Here is a 15,718-nt window from a genome sequence, read left to right as displayed (position 1 = left end):
TCTCCAGCTCAGTGTTCTCCAGCCTGATAGTCACATTCCAGAGGTCAAAAGGGCTGGGGCTCAGTGGTAGACCAGTTGCCTAGCACTAGCAAGACCCTGAGCTTGACACCCCAAGAAAATGAAACAAAACAGAGTTCCAAAGACAGACTGAACTAGTATCTTTCCTGCCTTTTTCTTGAAGAAAACTGGTTGAGAGTAAGTTTGCTAAGGGACTCCTCCTTTGGATGCTGGTGGGGTGTGACCAATTCCTGTGTCCTTTTATTCTGTAGCCAGACAAAGCTGGGACCCCAACTTCCCTACTTCTCCTCAGATCACAGAAACCCTGGGGAGTGGCCTCCGCCTACGTTCAAGTGGCCATTTCCCTAGGGCTCCAGCCCTCCCTACACAGCTATTTGTCTTTGTTCTGGGCTGATTTCCAGGATAGGTATTCAGGAAATGGCTCTGCTTTACTCATAGAGCAAAAGCTGCCTTCCAGGAAGAATGGAGTTGGGGAAATGGAAGGCAGAGAGACAACATGGCCTTTGGAGGGGATTGTTCAGGTAAGGATCTTGTGTTTGGAGCTGGGGGCTTCAAGCACCCTAATCACCTAAGAGAGGGGAAGAAAGGAGGGAGACAGAAGGGGAGGAAGGAAGGCAAAGGCAGCTTAGAATGGCAGGATATAGTCCCCAAGAATGGCCTGAAGTGGTTGCAAAGATTTTGTTTAACTTAAGACAGTCTCCTTCCCTTCCTTCCTTCCTTCCTTTCTTTCTTTCTTTAGATTAAATTCACAATAAGAAAAACAACCCATTCTGAAATCTCCAGTTCAGTAACTACGTGGATATTACTGGGCAAGCCCATACCTGCTTAGTTCAAAGTCATTTCCACCTTCACAAGATACTCTTAAATCCAGTAGTTTTCCTCCATCTTCTCTCCTCTCAAGCTCCTGGCCACACCAGCCATCGCTACCTGTATCTATGGATATTTATTATTTTTTTTACCATTCTTACTATTTTGCATATTTAAAACCACATAATATAAAAACCTGAATTATTCAGCAGGCTTTGGGGGCTCAACTAGGTTGTAACATGCATCTGTGTTTCTCTCCTTTTAATGGCTGTGTAATATTCCATCATAGAAATGGACCATTCGTCTGTCAATCATCTGTTGGCCATTGCCTAATGAGGTTACTTCATGTATAAATATCTACTTGAGTACCTATTTTCTGTTCTGTTGGATTTATGCCAGAAGTGGAATTGTTGGATCATATAGTTAATTTTTGGAGGAACTACTGAATTGATTTCTCCAATGGCAATCTCGTTTTCCGACAATGCCAGAGCTACAACTTCTCTGCCTACTTGCGAGCACGTACCATTTTCTATGTCTTTTATTATGGCCACTCTCATTTATCTGGAGCTGTATCTCAGTTGATGCTGGACCAAGTATAATCTCAGAAGAAGAAGAATGCATTTTGAAGGATTCATTCGTCCAGTGGCTCAGAGACAGGATCCAGATCTTTCCATCTCCCTACACTGCCATCTTTACCTTGCTGGCTTTAGCCCATAGCCTTGTTTCCTAGGGATGATAAAATGACATTATATTCACATCTGTAGGACCAACACAGGAAAATCATTTCCGGCCATTGGCACCTGCATGTGTGAACTTCCCCCGCATGGATGACTTAGATATGATCCTCTTCAGACTCCCTAAAGGTGAAAGGACAGGGATAAACCAGTTGGCATACTACCACATGAGCCACAACTCCACTTCTGACCTTTTGGTATTAAATTGGAGATAAGAGACTCAAAGCCTTTCTTACCTTGGCTGCCTTTGAACCATGCTCCTCAATCTCAGCCTCCTGAGTAGCTAGGATTACAACTGTGAACTACCAGGGCCCAGATTGTGTCTCTTCTTTTAATTTTTTGTTTTTAAAAAATTGCTATATGATAACTATATAGACATAAAAACCTATGACTCTATAGACATAATGTTTTATTTCATAAATTAATATGTTTCTATGACATATAAACCATTAGCCTAATTTTGATTAAGTTCTAAATACTAAGTCCCACTGGTTGTAAATAGAGATTCCCTTCTTGAACACTTGTTTGTTAAACTTGTCATTTAAAATATGATGTAAAAATCAACGTTAATAAATTCTTTAATAAAAAAAATTGCTATAAGGCCGGGAGTTTGGCCTAGTGGTAGAGTGCTTGCCTAGCATGCACAAAGACCCGGGTTCGATTCCTCGGTACCATATACATAGAAAAAAGCCAGAGTGGTGCTGAGGCTCAAGTGGTAGAGCTCTAGCCTTGAGAAAGTCCAAGGACAGTGCTCAGGCCCTGAGCTCAAGCCCAGGACTGGCAAAAAAAATTGCTATAAAGGTGATGTACAGAATTGTATCTCTTCTTATTCAGTCAGTCACTTGCCCTTTTCCAGTCAGCCTTTAGAGTTTTGCAGATGGAGACTGCTTAGCTGGATGCTCATCTCCCTTCAACCCATCACTGACCACAGCTGCTTGTGGGGACAAGACATGAGCAGGGATGGAGCAAAGAGAGAAGTGAGAACAACAAAGTAGTGGAAAACAGGACAGCAGGAGGAGGAAGCAGTTTGGTGGACTGACATATGGATATTGGAGCTCCTTCTGTGCTGGTTCCAGCTGTTCTGGACCAGAAGTGAAAATAGTGAGGTGCAGGTGAGCTCCCCAGCCCCACACACGAGACCCTGCGCTCCATTTCCACCCCGTCAAAGTGCAACACAATGAAAGGACCGGAAATGTCCAGTATGAACATGAATGTAATTCATTCTGGTGGCTTTACTTTAATTTTTCTTTACTTGAAACATTAATGACAACTGAAAAAAAAATCACCACGACACCAAGAGAGTAGGGAAGAGGAAAATAGAAAGGAGGGGAGGAAAAGAAGAACAGTGGAAGGGAGGACAGAGAAGAGGGTGTGGAATGAGCCCCCCAGAGCATAAGTTTGTTTCTGGAAGGTTCAAATTGGTCACTAAAGACACCTATGGGAGATAGAGGGAGGTCCCTGGGGGCGGCACCAGCGACACTCTTCAGGTCCCACAATTCTGAGGCTTTTTGTTGGTGGACAGGTTCCCAGTCCCTTTTCAGATGCCCTGGCATGGGTTATTCTAGAACTGGGGAATGCACCATTGCACTTTGTGTCACTCCTGGCAGGGGTTAGGGAAACACCCAAGTGAAACACGTGGCATTCCAGAATGGAGCCAGCTACCATATGTCCGCCACGTGTAACAGAAGGGCATGGGTTTTACTGAAGAACATCCAGGGCAGGCCCACGTCTTCTGTTTTATGGGAATTTGGGGTGCTGCAGAGAGGGGACTGAAGGCTTCAAAGCTCTTCTCTGGTGGAAATCAATCCTTAACAACATGTAGGCAGGGGCCTACATGTTAGGAGGCAAGGCCGAGCAGCACGTGTGCCAGGCCACACGCTGCCCACAGAGCTCAGGTCCCAGCCTTGGGGTCTCTTCCCTGCTCTTGGCATCCTCAAGCAGAGAAAGGCCCACTTCCCATCCCCTCCTTGGCTTGGCTCCCCCTGGCCAGTCCCCTGTGGTGAGTGGGGCAGACATTTGTGAGGAGTGGGACTCACATAGAAGCTTTTTCTGGGACCTGAAACCCTCCTACATGGCACCCAGCCAGCAAAATGCATCTCTGGCAGGGCTCTGCAGCAAGACCCTGAGCCACAGAGAGCACAGAAAGTTGAAATGTTCCTGTAAGTCAGCCAATAACCAAGTCTCCAAAGCCTGCTTCTCTCATCTGTTGCTCAACTCCTCCCCAGCCCCCTCTGTCCCACATCTCACCACCCAAGGGCAGACATCTTATAGAACAAGGACCCTCCATCCCAGAACCAGCTACAATACCAGGGGCCAGAGACCACGTGCCACTGACATGGCACAAATTGAATTGAACAGAAATGGATCATCCTTGAGCCTGTTGGTTTCTGCCCGGTGTGAATCTGAATTTGGGGTGTAACTGTAACTGCCTCTGGTTCTTAGCTTCAGCAACTTCACAGAGCGAAACTCCACTTCTCCACCCTGGCTTCCTGTCTGTCGATGAGTATGTATGCACACCCCAGACCCCTCATTTCCCAGGCCTGCCTCTGTGAAGTCACTCCTGGACCAGCCCAGGCACAGTCTCACCGTACTTGTTGAGTCTTCAGGGACATTGGGCCCCCTAGTGGCTTCAACAACCCAAGTCCTTTTCTCTTCCTCTGTTCCACTTGCTTGGTAATGATGGAATACACAGCCAATCTCAGGGGAATTTTCCATGTATCTTGTCATCAAAATCTTAGGATTACAACACCGGAAGTGGTCAGCCTGGCTACAAAGAGATTTCTCTACCCTCGGGGCCTCCCTATCCCCCGGGCCACTGCAGACATATCCACCCCAGGCTTCATGCCTGCATTGCCAGCCACGCTGCGTGGAGAGCTGTGTGCTGTTGTTATATGCCTCGAGTTCCAAAAGATGAGGAAATGTGGGATTCAGGGGGTGCGGTGGGGGTTATTTACAGTTGTCTCTCTATGCCGCTGACAAGAGAAGTGGATTTCTTTTTCTGTTTAGATCCTTTTCTGTTTAGATTTGTAATTGACTCTGAATATCTACTGCCTCAGAAATGTCCTTTCCTTTCCTTCATCCTCTGATCTTTTCATTCTGTAAAATTACACAGGAAATAGTAAAGGTCTTGATGGTATGAAACTCTGGATATTCCTGAAAAGGAGGACTGACACTTTATTATAGAAATAGATTAGAGCCCAGCACTGGTGACATGTATTATTAGCTGGTGACTTTCCAGAGTTACTTAACTTCCCTGAGCCTTGGTTGCCCATTACAGAAAACAGGGACAGTAAGTTCAGCAATTGTAACAATGGCCTCCTACCTCCCTTCCCATCCTCTCCATTGGCAAGGGGCTTTGCATTTCCTCCATTCAGAACTGACATCTATTTCCTAGTCTGTGAACCTGGACAGACTTGTTAGTTTGCTTTGGTCAATGAAATGGTCGGTGATGGTCCTGAGACCAGAGAGCTCTGCCCATGCTTTCCCGTATAAGGGGTGGGGGATGCTCTGGCTTGCTGCAGAATGAATGATCACTAGTGAAAGAAACTAACCACGCTGCCATGCCACTGGAGGTGACCCCAGAAATCCCAAAAACTTTCCCTCTGCATTCTCCTGAAGCTGCATGGATTATAGATTATAGGTCTGTGACTCATGTCTAATTAATTGTGGTAGATTTTCTGATTTTTATTTTTCCTGTTTTCTTTTCTTTTCTTTTTTCTTTTTGCCAGTCCTGGGGCTGGAACTCAGGGCCTGAGCTCTGTTCTTGGGCTTTCTCAAGGCTAGAGCCCTACCGCTTGAGCCATAGCACCACTTCTGGCTTTTTCTATGTATGTGACACCAAGGAATCAAACCCAGGCCTTCATACATGCTAGACAAGCACTCTACCACTAGGCCAAACTCCTGGCCCCTGATTTTTTTTAACTTTTTCCACATTTGCATTCTTAATGTGTCCTTGGCAAAGGACCTCAGAACAGGTCACTTGAAGAGGTTCCAGAAGGGCCAAGGGCTGGGGGAAGGAGAGTTACTATTCAATACATTACATTTATTGCTTTCTGTTGATTTATCTGACTTTTTTTTCACTTTTTGCAGTGTTGGGGTTCTATCCCTGGATTTTGACTGTATTAGACAAGAAAGCTACCACTGAGCTGCATTCCCAGCCCTTTCAACTCACCCTATACTGTCGTGGTGGACTAGAACTTTGTAGTTGCTTTGATATTGGAGGCTAGATCCAATATTGTTCCTCTTCAAAAATGATCCACCCCTCTATGTCCTTGACATTGTAACATAAAGACCAGACCCTCCCTGCCCCCATCTCTCTTGGTACTGAGGCTTGAATCCAGAGTCTCACACTCCTATTTTCCTTTTGTGCTCAAAGTTGGCACTCTACCACTTGAGCCACAGCTCCACTTTTGGCTTTTTGCTGGTTCATTGGAGGTAAAAGCCTCTTGGATTTGTCTGCCCTGGCTGGTGTCAAACCATAATCCTCAGAGCTCAGCTTCCTGAGTAGCTAGGATTCTAGGTGTGAATCACCAGCAGTCAGCTCAACTTTTTAATAGTCTACACTTAAAATTATACATATTAATGCAGATGTGGTGGATGTTGCTGTCGTGGGTCCTGGTGATATTTCCATAGAGGCGTATGTTGTGCTTTTTTAAAAAAAAAATATGCTTTTTTAAAAAAAAATTTAAGCTGTGCTTTGACCTCAATTTCCTCTCCCTCCCTCTCCCTCCTCCTGGTCCCTTACTTTTCCCTGCAGCTGTGCCTCTAGCTTTTGGGTGTTCTTTCTCTTTCTTTTCCTTCTGCTTTCCTAGGCTGCCTAGGTTATAGCCAGTTCATTTGGAGTCCCTTGGCACAGACCCACGCCACCACCCCTCTCCACATCCCCCCTCTGGTCTCCCAGCCACAGATTCTCCAGCTCTGCATGGAGCTCACCCATGGGAAATCAGCCTTTTTTTGGGGGGGAGGAGTCAGGACTTTAAGAGGGCACAGCCCAGGGGGCTCCCTCCCTTCAGAGCAGGCCTTGCTGACTGATGTCCAGCTCTCAAGGCATCCGGTTTTCCCTGGCTTATTGAAGGCAGATCTGTGTGGCCACTGGTACTTTGCCACCCACGGCAAGTCCAGTTTAACATGTCAATCATAAATCTTTACAAATGCTTTCAGGAGGCTGTTATTGTTTAACCCATCCATATACTTTCTTTTGCTTGATGTGGCATGCTTTATGGAACTGTTCTTCTCCGGAGAACATTCTGTCTCCAATCTCCATCCATTCAGGCTGAACAGCCTATTTTCGGCAATCAGCTGTCATAGTTAACAATGTGTATATACGGGTGGGGGGGCTCCACTTTCCTGTGCTGTTTTTCTGGGTTCAAATCCCTAATGAGAAACTACTGACTCCAAAATCAGGAACAGCTGCCGTCAGTGTTACCTTCAAGCCAACCTGGAGTCTTGTTTTCTGCTTTTAGGGTATTTTCTATGGATTTCCAGAGCAGATGCAGTAGACCCTTGGTGTTGTGCCAGAGATGCTGATTTAATTTCTGCTTTTTTTGTTGTTGTTTATTTCCTCTTCTCTGGGCAAGGTCGATAGCTCTCTGGGTATCACAAATGCAATCTTGTAGTTATAACAGAATGTTTCATGAAACTTGATCTTCGTGTGTGTGTGTGTGTGTGTGTGTGTGTGTGTGTGTGTGTGTGTATGCATGTATGTGTACGTGTGCATGCATGTGTGCCAGTACGGGAGCTTGAACTCAGAGCCTGGGCATTGTCCCTTAGCTTCTTTGCTCAAGGTTGGTGCTATACCACTTGAGCCACACTCTACTTTTTGCTGACTCACTGGAGATAAGAATCTCACAAACTGGCTTGGATCCTCAGATTTCACTCTTCTAAGTAGCTAGGATTATAGGTATGAGCAACTGGCAACCAGCTGAAAATTCTCCTTACTCTGGCATCATTTTTCAGTTTGCTATTTCATTTGCAAACTTGTAAGTGTGAATTATTGGGTTTCATATTCATTCTTCACACTCTTTCTGTCCCGGTAACATTTTCCTTGATGTCTAGGTCGAATTTGTACTTGGACTTCAGTTTTGTTACTCTTGTTTCTTGATGTTATGAAAGATACAATAATCCAGTCACAGAGATAGTGGACAGAGAGGGCCCAGGGTCCATCTTGAATGTTTCTTTGATCGCCACCATCATCATACTTCCTTATTCACAAGTCTAATGAGATCTTTGTGGATGGTATACAATGTCCCCTCCCTGACTTGAACCAAACTCCAAGCCCTTATCCCCATGGCACAACCTGGCCAGATGCTAATCCAGGCTCCGCTGCCTCCTTTTCAGAAGGGGAATGCCTTTAGTCAAAACAACTCATAAATATTTACTGAAGTAAGCTCTGTTTGTCTGGTAGATTGAGGATTCGGATACCAGAACATTCCTGGGATATATTAATCTCTCCTAATAAGGAGCTCTTCTCCAAATGGCTTAGGAAAGCTCTGCTTACCATGAGCAAGACCAAGTCTTCTTAGCACAGGCAATCTCCCCACCCCCATCTTCCCTCACCAGGCTTGCCCAGGAATCTAGTCACACTTGTGTCCTCATACATAGCTGATTCCTGGTCCTGGGCCCTGTTCAGACCTGAGAGGATTTTATTTGTAGCCATAAGGCAGGAAGTTGAAAGTGCTAGACTGGGCGTTAGGATTGCAGCGTAGAATTGGGCTTTGCATTTGGATTTCACTGGGATTGCTGGGTCTATTCTAATAAACAGCTGTGGACTTGGGGGACAGAATGAAGTGACACGTATTTGCTATTGTCCCAGAGACTGAAGCCCAAGAGCAAGGTTTCCCCTAAGCCTCTCTCCAGGGCCTGCACACTGCAGCCTTCCCGCTTCTATGTGGTTCTCAGCCTCTGGGCTTACAGACAGCCACTCCCTGCATGTCCTCTGCTCTCATCCTAAAAGAGCACCAGTCAGAGGGTGTTTCAGTACCCTATGAGCTTCACCATACCCTAGCCACATTTTAGAAGACCCAGTCTCCAAGTATGGTCACATTTTGAGCAGTTAGGTCCTCCAGCGTGGATGTGGAGAGGGCATGATGGGGCCAGAACAACATAGACTTAAAGTCTGTCTATCTGTCTGTCTGTCTGTCTGTCTATCTATCATCTATCTACCTAACTTCCTTCCTCTCTATCCTTCTGTCCATCTGTCCACCCACCCATCATCCACCTATTATCTATCTATGCATCTATATATCATCTATCCACCAATTTATCTGTCTGTCCTTTCATCCATCTGTCCATCCACTCAACATCCAAACATCCATTTTATCATCTATCTATGCATCAAGTGGTCAATCAATCATCTATGCATCTATCTACCTATCTATGTAACTACCTTGTGACAGGGTCTTCACTTTAGGATTATTGGCTCAACTTTTTCCCAAACACCATGAACTTTAAGAAAAACACACAACTCTAAGCCAAGCCACCAATTTCCAACCTGTGGCATCAGGGGCCGGGGGGCCCGGGGAGTCTGAGAACCAGCGGGACACCAGTGCCAGTGCACAGGAGTCCAGGCTTCTAAACATCCGCTGGGACTGGCTTACAACCTCAGCGGGATCACAATGCACGGAGGAAAGGTTAATGAGGAGCTTCCTGTAGAGGAAGAGACGACATTGAGTCTCCTGGCAAGGTATGACAGGACATGCCTGGTGCCACGGATACGGGTTTTATCCAGACCCTAATCAAGCCCCTCGACACTGTCTTTCAAGCAACAAGAAAGCCAAAGTTTAGGGGAGCCCTGGAGGACATTAAAGGGCTCAATCACATCCCTAGTGTAGGAAGTCCGAAAAGACAAATGGCCTGATTGTTTTTCAGAGTGAAAAGGTATGGGGAGGGGGAGGGGGAGGGGGGAGGGGCACCTCTGTCAAACAAAAAGCCTAACACTAGGCTTACCTGGATCCTAACTGTAGTTTGTGCTTGCTTTCTTTCTTTCTTTCTTTCTTTCTTTCTTTCTTTCTTTCTTTCTTTCTTTCTTTCTTTCTTTGTTGGTTGTGGGGCTTGAACTCAGGGCTTGGGCACTGTCTCTGAGTTCTTTTGCTCAAGGCTAACGTTCTACCATTTTGAGCCACAACCCCTTTGAGTGGTTAATTGCAGATAAAAATCTTATGGGGACTTTTCTGCCCTGTCTGGCTTTGAACTGTGATTCTCAGATCTCAGAATCCTGAGTAGATAAGATTATAGGTGTGAGCCACTGTTGCGAGCCAGAGTGTGGACTCAGACGGACCCATGAATCTGCATACCTCAGTAAGATAACCACACAAAGACCTGAGCTGTCATGTATGGCGCCATGCCTATGAACTTTGAGCTACATCATTTGCATTGTGAACTCCCTGACCTTATTGATTTATTGCTTTATGGCTTTGTCCTGCTTAACTGATCTGAGATTTACCGTTTTGTACGAATGTAACCCCTGGCAGTTCCCTGGTTTCAAGAAATTATATAAGACTGGATTTTGAAACAAACGGGGCTACAGTTTTAAGCTCACAGCCTTAGAATACAGTCTTGGGCTGCTGACTTGAGCTGCAGACCTCCCGACCCCATCTGTTTCTTGTCTTTTTCTTTTCCAGGACCTCACCCCCTAAATCAGGAATCCTGGTTCACTGCCAGCTGGCTTCGGCAAGTCACTGGTGCCCATCTGTAGCAATCCTTTTAATAGAGAAATCAGAAGTCTGGTTATGTATTAGCAGACATGAAGAAGTGTGTGTGTGTGTGTGTGTGTGTGTGTCCTAAGTCTCTTGTGCACTGCCTATCACAGATACTGTGTTTCTGGGCTGGGGCTTGGGGGGGGCTCAGGGAAGTTAGGCCCTGACCCCAATGTCTTCTCACCCACATTTGACTTCTACTTGGTGTCCCTGCTCCTTGGCCTGGGGTGCAGACCTCCTGGGGCAGAGAGATCTCAAATGCACAAACCCATCAGGCCTAGGGTTCTGGGTTCCACAGTATATTCGGGAAGAGCAATGACAGAGCTGGACGCATGTGCCCTGTGGTCCCTTTGAGCCCTATATAGGAAAGACAGAAAGGGAGGACAGGGAAGGGTTATTAGAAAGCTCAGAGCAGGCAGACCCTTGCCAGGACCAGAGTTCCTGGCATGGAAGGTGAGTGTGTTGTTTACAGGGACAGAACACTGAGCTCCAGCCCCCTACCCCAGCGCAGGGCTGGCAGCCTCTGCATGGATTTTTCCATTTGGCCAGGCAAACCCAGAAATGGAGATTTTCGGTTGCTGTCTTTGATGGCACCATATAGGCTGAAAAGGGTTTCTGGGTGTCCTGTGAGTGCCTGGCTTGCTCAGATTCCTGGTTGAACTGTTGAACTGTCTACCCAGGATGTGTGCGTCCTTTGTCTTGTGTCACACTTAGATAAAAAGCATGACTAAACACCAAACAGAGCCACACCCAGGCCCATTTAAGGCCTGAAGACTGGGGTTGGCCTGTGTGCCCCAGTTTAGACCCCAGCTCTTCGGGTGGGCTTGGCAGCGGCTTACTGAGAGTTGTTGGTTTACTTCCTTTTCTAGGACCCTCTGGCTGTCTGGCCAATTTCTGTGTGGGAACAAAATCTCCTTGAGCTGGGGTCATCTTAGAGCTTCTCCCTGTCCTTCCTGAAGTCCCCAGAAGCTTCTGCAAGGCAGGACCCAGGCATCAAAAAGCCTTAGGTGGCTGGCCATTGGGGAGAAGTTACCACCCGTGAGGCCAGAGGGCTGCGGTCTGTTTCTCTTCCCAGCACCACACTGTCCCCTGCTGGCGGATTGCTGGAATTATCCCCGTCCTTATTGGACCTTCTCCATGTTTATTCGATATTCGTTGTTTTTCTTTTGTCTAATTTCCTCACGAAAGAATATGCGGTGTTTGTCTTTCTGAGTCAGATTTACTCTGCTTCACATGATGACCTAATTCCATCCATTTTCCTGCAAATGCTATAATTTCACTTTCTTATGGCTAAGCAGTGTTCTATTGTGTATTTATACCACATTTCCTGTACTCGGACACCCTCCCTGTTAGCCTTTGTATGCAAGTTTTGGCTTTATCAGGATGGCATGTAAACACAGATGTTGGACCACCGAGTGGCTGCTCTGAAGAATGGTGACTTTTGTGGGGTGGGGTCAGCTGGCAAGCACACAGGTGGCCTTGGCGTGTCTGTCTTCTCACATCCTTTTACACTGTGGCTTCTAGAGACAGGGTCCCGCCTCGTTTAGCTGTATGTGGCTGAGGGGGAAGCCACCTCTGGATCTCCCCTGGGATCCCCACCATGCCAGGCCCTAACTTCTAATTTCTGCTCAGGGCCTGCACAAGCTCAAGCGTGGATGGGGTGTGTGTGTGGGGGGCATGGATGGGGAACTCAGCAGGCTGGGGCTCCAGGTGGGATGCTGTCCTCCTCTCCCCACTTCCCACAGCCACCCGTGGGATAGAGGAGGGGTCTAGGACCCAGAGTCCCCCCTGGGGATGCTGGCTGCCCTGTTCACCCAGCTGCCTACTGCCCCTCCCAGGGGACTTTCCAGCTCTGTCTGCTGGGAGCTGGCTGGCAGAGAGCCGGCCCTAGCCAGGAAGGCAGTCAGCCCATGCTTCATATTCATACAGGCCTGGCCATTGAAGTCTTTCCTGCAAGTAACACAAATGACATTAACCACCAGGCCAATTGGCGCCTGGCTGGGTGTTGCCTGCAGTACAGGTTCAGAGCATTCTGCAGTCCTGCTTCCTTCCTGTCTCTGGTCCTCTGGACAGGCCTTCTCCGGCCCCCAGACCTGGCCCAGGCAGGACACCTGTATGGGTGGCTTCATTCTTTTACTCACTGATTCCTTCTCTCCCTCACCGAGTACCTGGGAGGTGCTGGCTGAGAGCCAGGCCGGTGCTATGTGCTCGGGCAGACAGTTGAACACGATGGACTTTGCTCTCCAAGGCGTCCGAGGAAAGCTGGTGGACACTGCTCTGTGACTTGTCCCAGGTGGGAGAGTGAGTCAGGGTTGGGCAGGTGAAAGGGGGAGGACCCCCATGCTGACTCCCTGGTCCACCAAGGAGGGGAGCCTGAAGCTCAGCTTCCAAAGATGAGCAGAAGGGATTCCTTCCAATGAAGCACAGCGAGGCATCCCACAAGAGAGAAAGCTTTCTGTTTTGTTTTAATGATCATAATAGAAAATACAGCAATAACGATAAGAATTCAAAGAGGAAGATCTCACCACCACATTTTTACAACTTGGAAAGTGACATGTTTAAGCAAAGAGCACACTGTATTCCTACAGCAAGGCAGAGCCTCTTCTCTGTGGTACAAGTCAGATACTCCAGGCTGAAAGTCCTAGGCCTTTTGGTAAAGTAAATCATGGGCATTTACAAATGGATTAGGAAAATGTAAGATGGGAAACAGGGTGCTCTGGCATGAAGACCTAGGGGGAGCAGGGAAGGGGTTGACGTTTTGGGAGTAAAGTATCCAGATGCCTCAGCTCGGGGATCGGACTGAGCATGTGAACAAAGCCAGAAGTCAGACAAGACCCCAAGGGGCCTGGTGGCTTTCCCCTGGTCTCCTGGTTACCCCACTCCCAAGGTCTCCCCCCAAAGGAGCTCCTCAGAGGCACTGGTGGAGGCTGGTCCCTGGAGTCCCTGAAAACAGAGGTTGCTGGTGGTACTAGCAAGTGACTTGTTCAACCTTCACTTTCTCTTTCTGCTTCTGGGGATTGAACCTTGACCCTCACGCAGGCCATGCTCCCAGCTCTTGTGATCTTCCTATTTCGTTTATGAAACGGGATCTTTCTGCTAACTTTGACCAAGATGGCTTTGAACTCAGGATCCTTGTACCTCTGCCTTGGGAACTAGTGGGATTCAAAGTCTGGGTTACATACCTGACTACATACCTCTGCTCTCTCTTCCAGGATGGGGTCCCCTCGAAAGTCCCCAGAGTATGGAAACAGAGTTGTGTGAATTTCTAAAGTCCCATTTGACTAGCGAGGAATTCTAGATCTTCCCCTTCAGCTGGAATTCTCTGGAATCAACGATTATCCAGTTGATCTCCTTCAGTGCTTCACACATGAGTAAAAGGGGGGTGTGGGGAAATCTCTGCAGGTCTAGAACGGATAGTTGAAGCACACAAGGGATTCCCAGCCTGTCTCTCCACAGCACCTGGGGACTGAATAACACTTTGTGGGTCCATCCTGCAGTGTAGGGTATTAACGAGCACCCCGGCTTCTGGCCACTGGCTGCCCCCACCACAGCTCCCAAACTAGCTGTGACACTGCCAGATGTCCTCAGAGGACAGAAGGGAAGAGGTGAGCCTCTGGTTTAGAAGCAGCAGCCTGGAAGAACTGCATGCTATGGGTTGGGGAGTGGGGGGGGGGGCGGGGTGGCTCTGCTCCCCTGCCTCTCATTCTTATTAGAACCCCCAGAACTGAGAGAGCTATTCTCTCGGAGACATGGGCAGTGAGACGCTGACACTGGGGCCTGGGCTGTCCTGCCACATGGAAGAGGCCTCAGTGGAGAATGGGGACTCTGTGGTACCCCAGAAACTGAGGCACACACACTGTCTCAGCATAAGCTATGTGATTTGTTGGGGTTTGTGCCCCCGGGGAAAAGGAAACAAGTCTCCCCATGGGGACACAGGGCTTGAAGGAGAGCTGGAGGCAGTGGGGGGGGGGGGCTGGAGCTGTCTGAGAGGGGCAGGACCATCACCATGGCTACCAGATAGCATCCAGTCTGGGCAGGGCCCTCTGCAGGGCTTCTCCAAGGCCTGTGTGTGTGTGTGTGTGTGAATTTCTCTGATTTCATTTTCTACCCCAGTGGCAGGTTCTTAAAGTTCACATTTCACATCCTGAGATTCACCTGTCTTCCAGGTGGTGATGTTTCTCATGCCGGGAACAATGGTTTCCCTTCCTCACTCACTGGGGTCTACATGGCTGTCCTGTTCCCTGGCATTCTGTGGCAAGCATTTCTCCAACTCTGATGGCAGGAATCTGCTTCTCCAGGTTTCCTGGACTCCATCTGGGCTGTGGACTCCATGCTTTTGGGGTCTCTGTACCAGATCACCCACACTCTCCCCTGTCCCTCTCACTGAGTGAACCAGGGTCAGAGCCCATGGGGCAGGCTAGGCACGGGGGGGGGTACAGACAATTCAGGCCCCATTGGCTCCATCAGGCCCAAGCTGAGCTCCGGGCAACACAGACCTCCTCTATGGCACTGGGAACACTCCCAGGCATCTCCAGGGTGCCAGGAGGGGCCTGGTGGCAGTGGGGGGAGCCCATGATTAGGCTCAGGGTGATGCTGCCAGCCCAGAGACCTAGTACTTCCTGGTGAGCACACATCCAGATGCCCAGGGACTGGCTTTCCTTGGGGGTGGAAGAACCTGTCAGATGCTCTCCAGAGCCCTGTTGCCGAGGTTCTGAGACTAAGCACATGTGCAGCCCTGCTCATGGATGGACGCTGGCTGCAGTGCTGGGGTGGAAGGAAGAGGGAAGACTGTCTGAGGCCTGGTCATCTTGTCCTGCAGCTCCCGCGATGAGGTGGCCTCTGACCACCGAGGTGCCCTCCGCTTGTCAAGGACATACACACTTCCACAGACCAGTGGCCAGCTCCAGTTTATACAAGAATCTGCAAACACACCTCAGCTTGGTAATTTTCTCCACCTTGAAGAGGGCATCTGCTCCCCTCTCTTCTTTTCCTTCCTGAGTTATAAGGAGAAAGCCCTAAGATCCTTCCATCCTGGTCTGCACAGAAGCTTGGTGCGGCAGGATGCCATGCAGAGTTCTTTCTAAGAACGAACCCTGACCCTCCCGCTCCCCTCAGCCCATCTATCTTTCCTGGGGAGCTTCCTTATTTGTCAGGACTGGCGCCACCATGTTGTCAGGTTGGTAGAGAACCTTAAGAGGGGACATGATGATAGGTGATCCGATGAGCGGTTGGCTGGGGTGGAGAGAGAACTGAGCCAAGACTTGGGAAACACCAGGCTGTTCCAACTCCCTCCATTGACCAGGCCACATGCCAACCACATCCAAGAGCTCCAAGAGCCTGTAACTTCCCTTGAGGGGCAATTCTTTCCTTTCTCTTTTCCTTCTGGTGGCACCAGGGTGGCAAGACAGGCATTCTACCTCTCGATCCCCAACCCTCGTCGCTTTAGTTATGTTTTGAATAGGGCCT

At 48.4% G+C, this 15,718-nt stretch overlaps 1 long non-coding RNA gene across 1 annotated transcript; it reads left to right on the top strand.

The window, feature by feature from the left end:
• Nucleotides 1–489: 489 nt before the first annotated feature.
• LOC150054879 (uncharacterized) lies at nucleotides 490–15,407 on the top strand. The gene is made up of 2 exons (XR_016537601.1): nucleotides 490–539; nucleotides 15,072–15,407. It is a non-coding gene; the product is annotated as an uncharacterized LOC150054879 (long non-coding RNA).
• The last annotated feature ends 311 nt before the right edge of the window (nucleotides 15,408–15,718 follow it).

The sequence above is a fragment of the Megascapheus bottae genome, chromosome 14 (assembly GCF_031878675.1).
Source record: "Megascapheus bottae isolate mThoBot1 chromosome 14, mThoBot2.hap1, whole genome shotgun sequence".
Classification (NCBI taxonomy): Eukaryota; Metazoa; Chordata; class Mammalia; order Rodentia; family Geomyidae; genus Megascapheus; species Megascapheus bottae.
The sequence above is the reverse complement of the archived record's forward strand: the minus strand, read 5'-3'. Positions and strand labels throughout refer to the sequence as shown.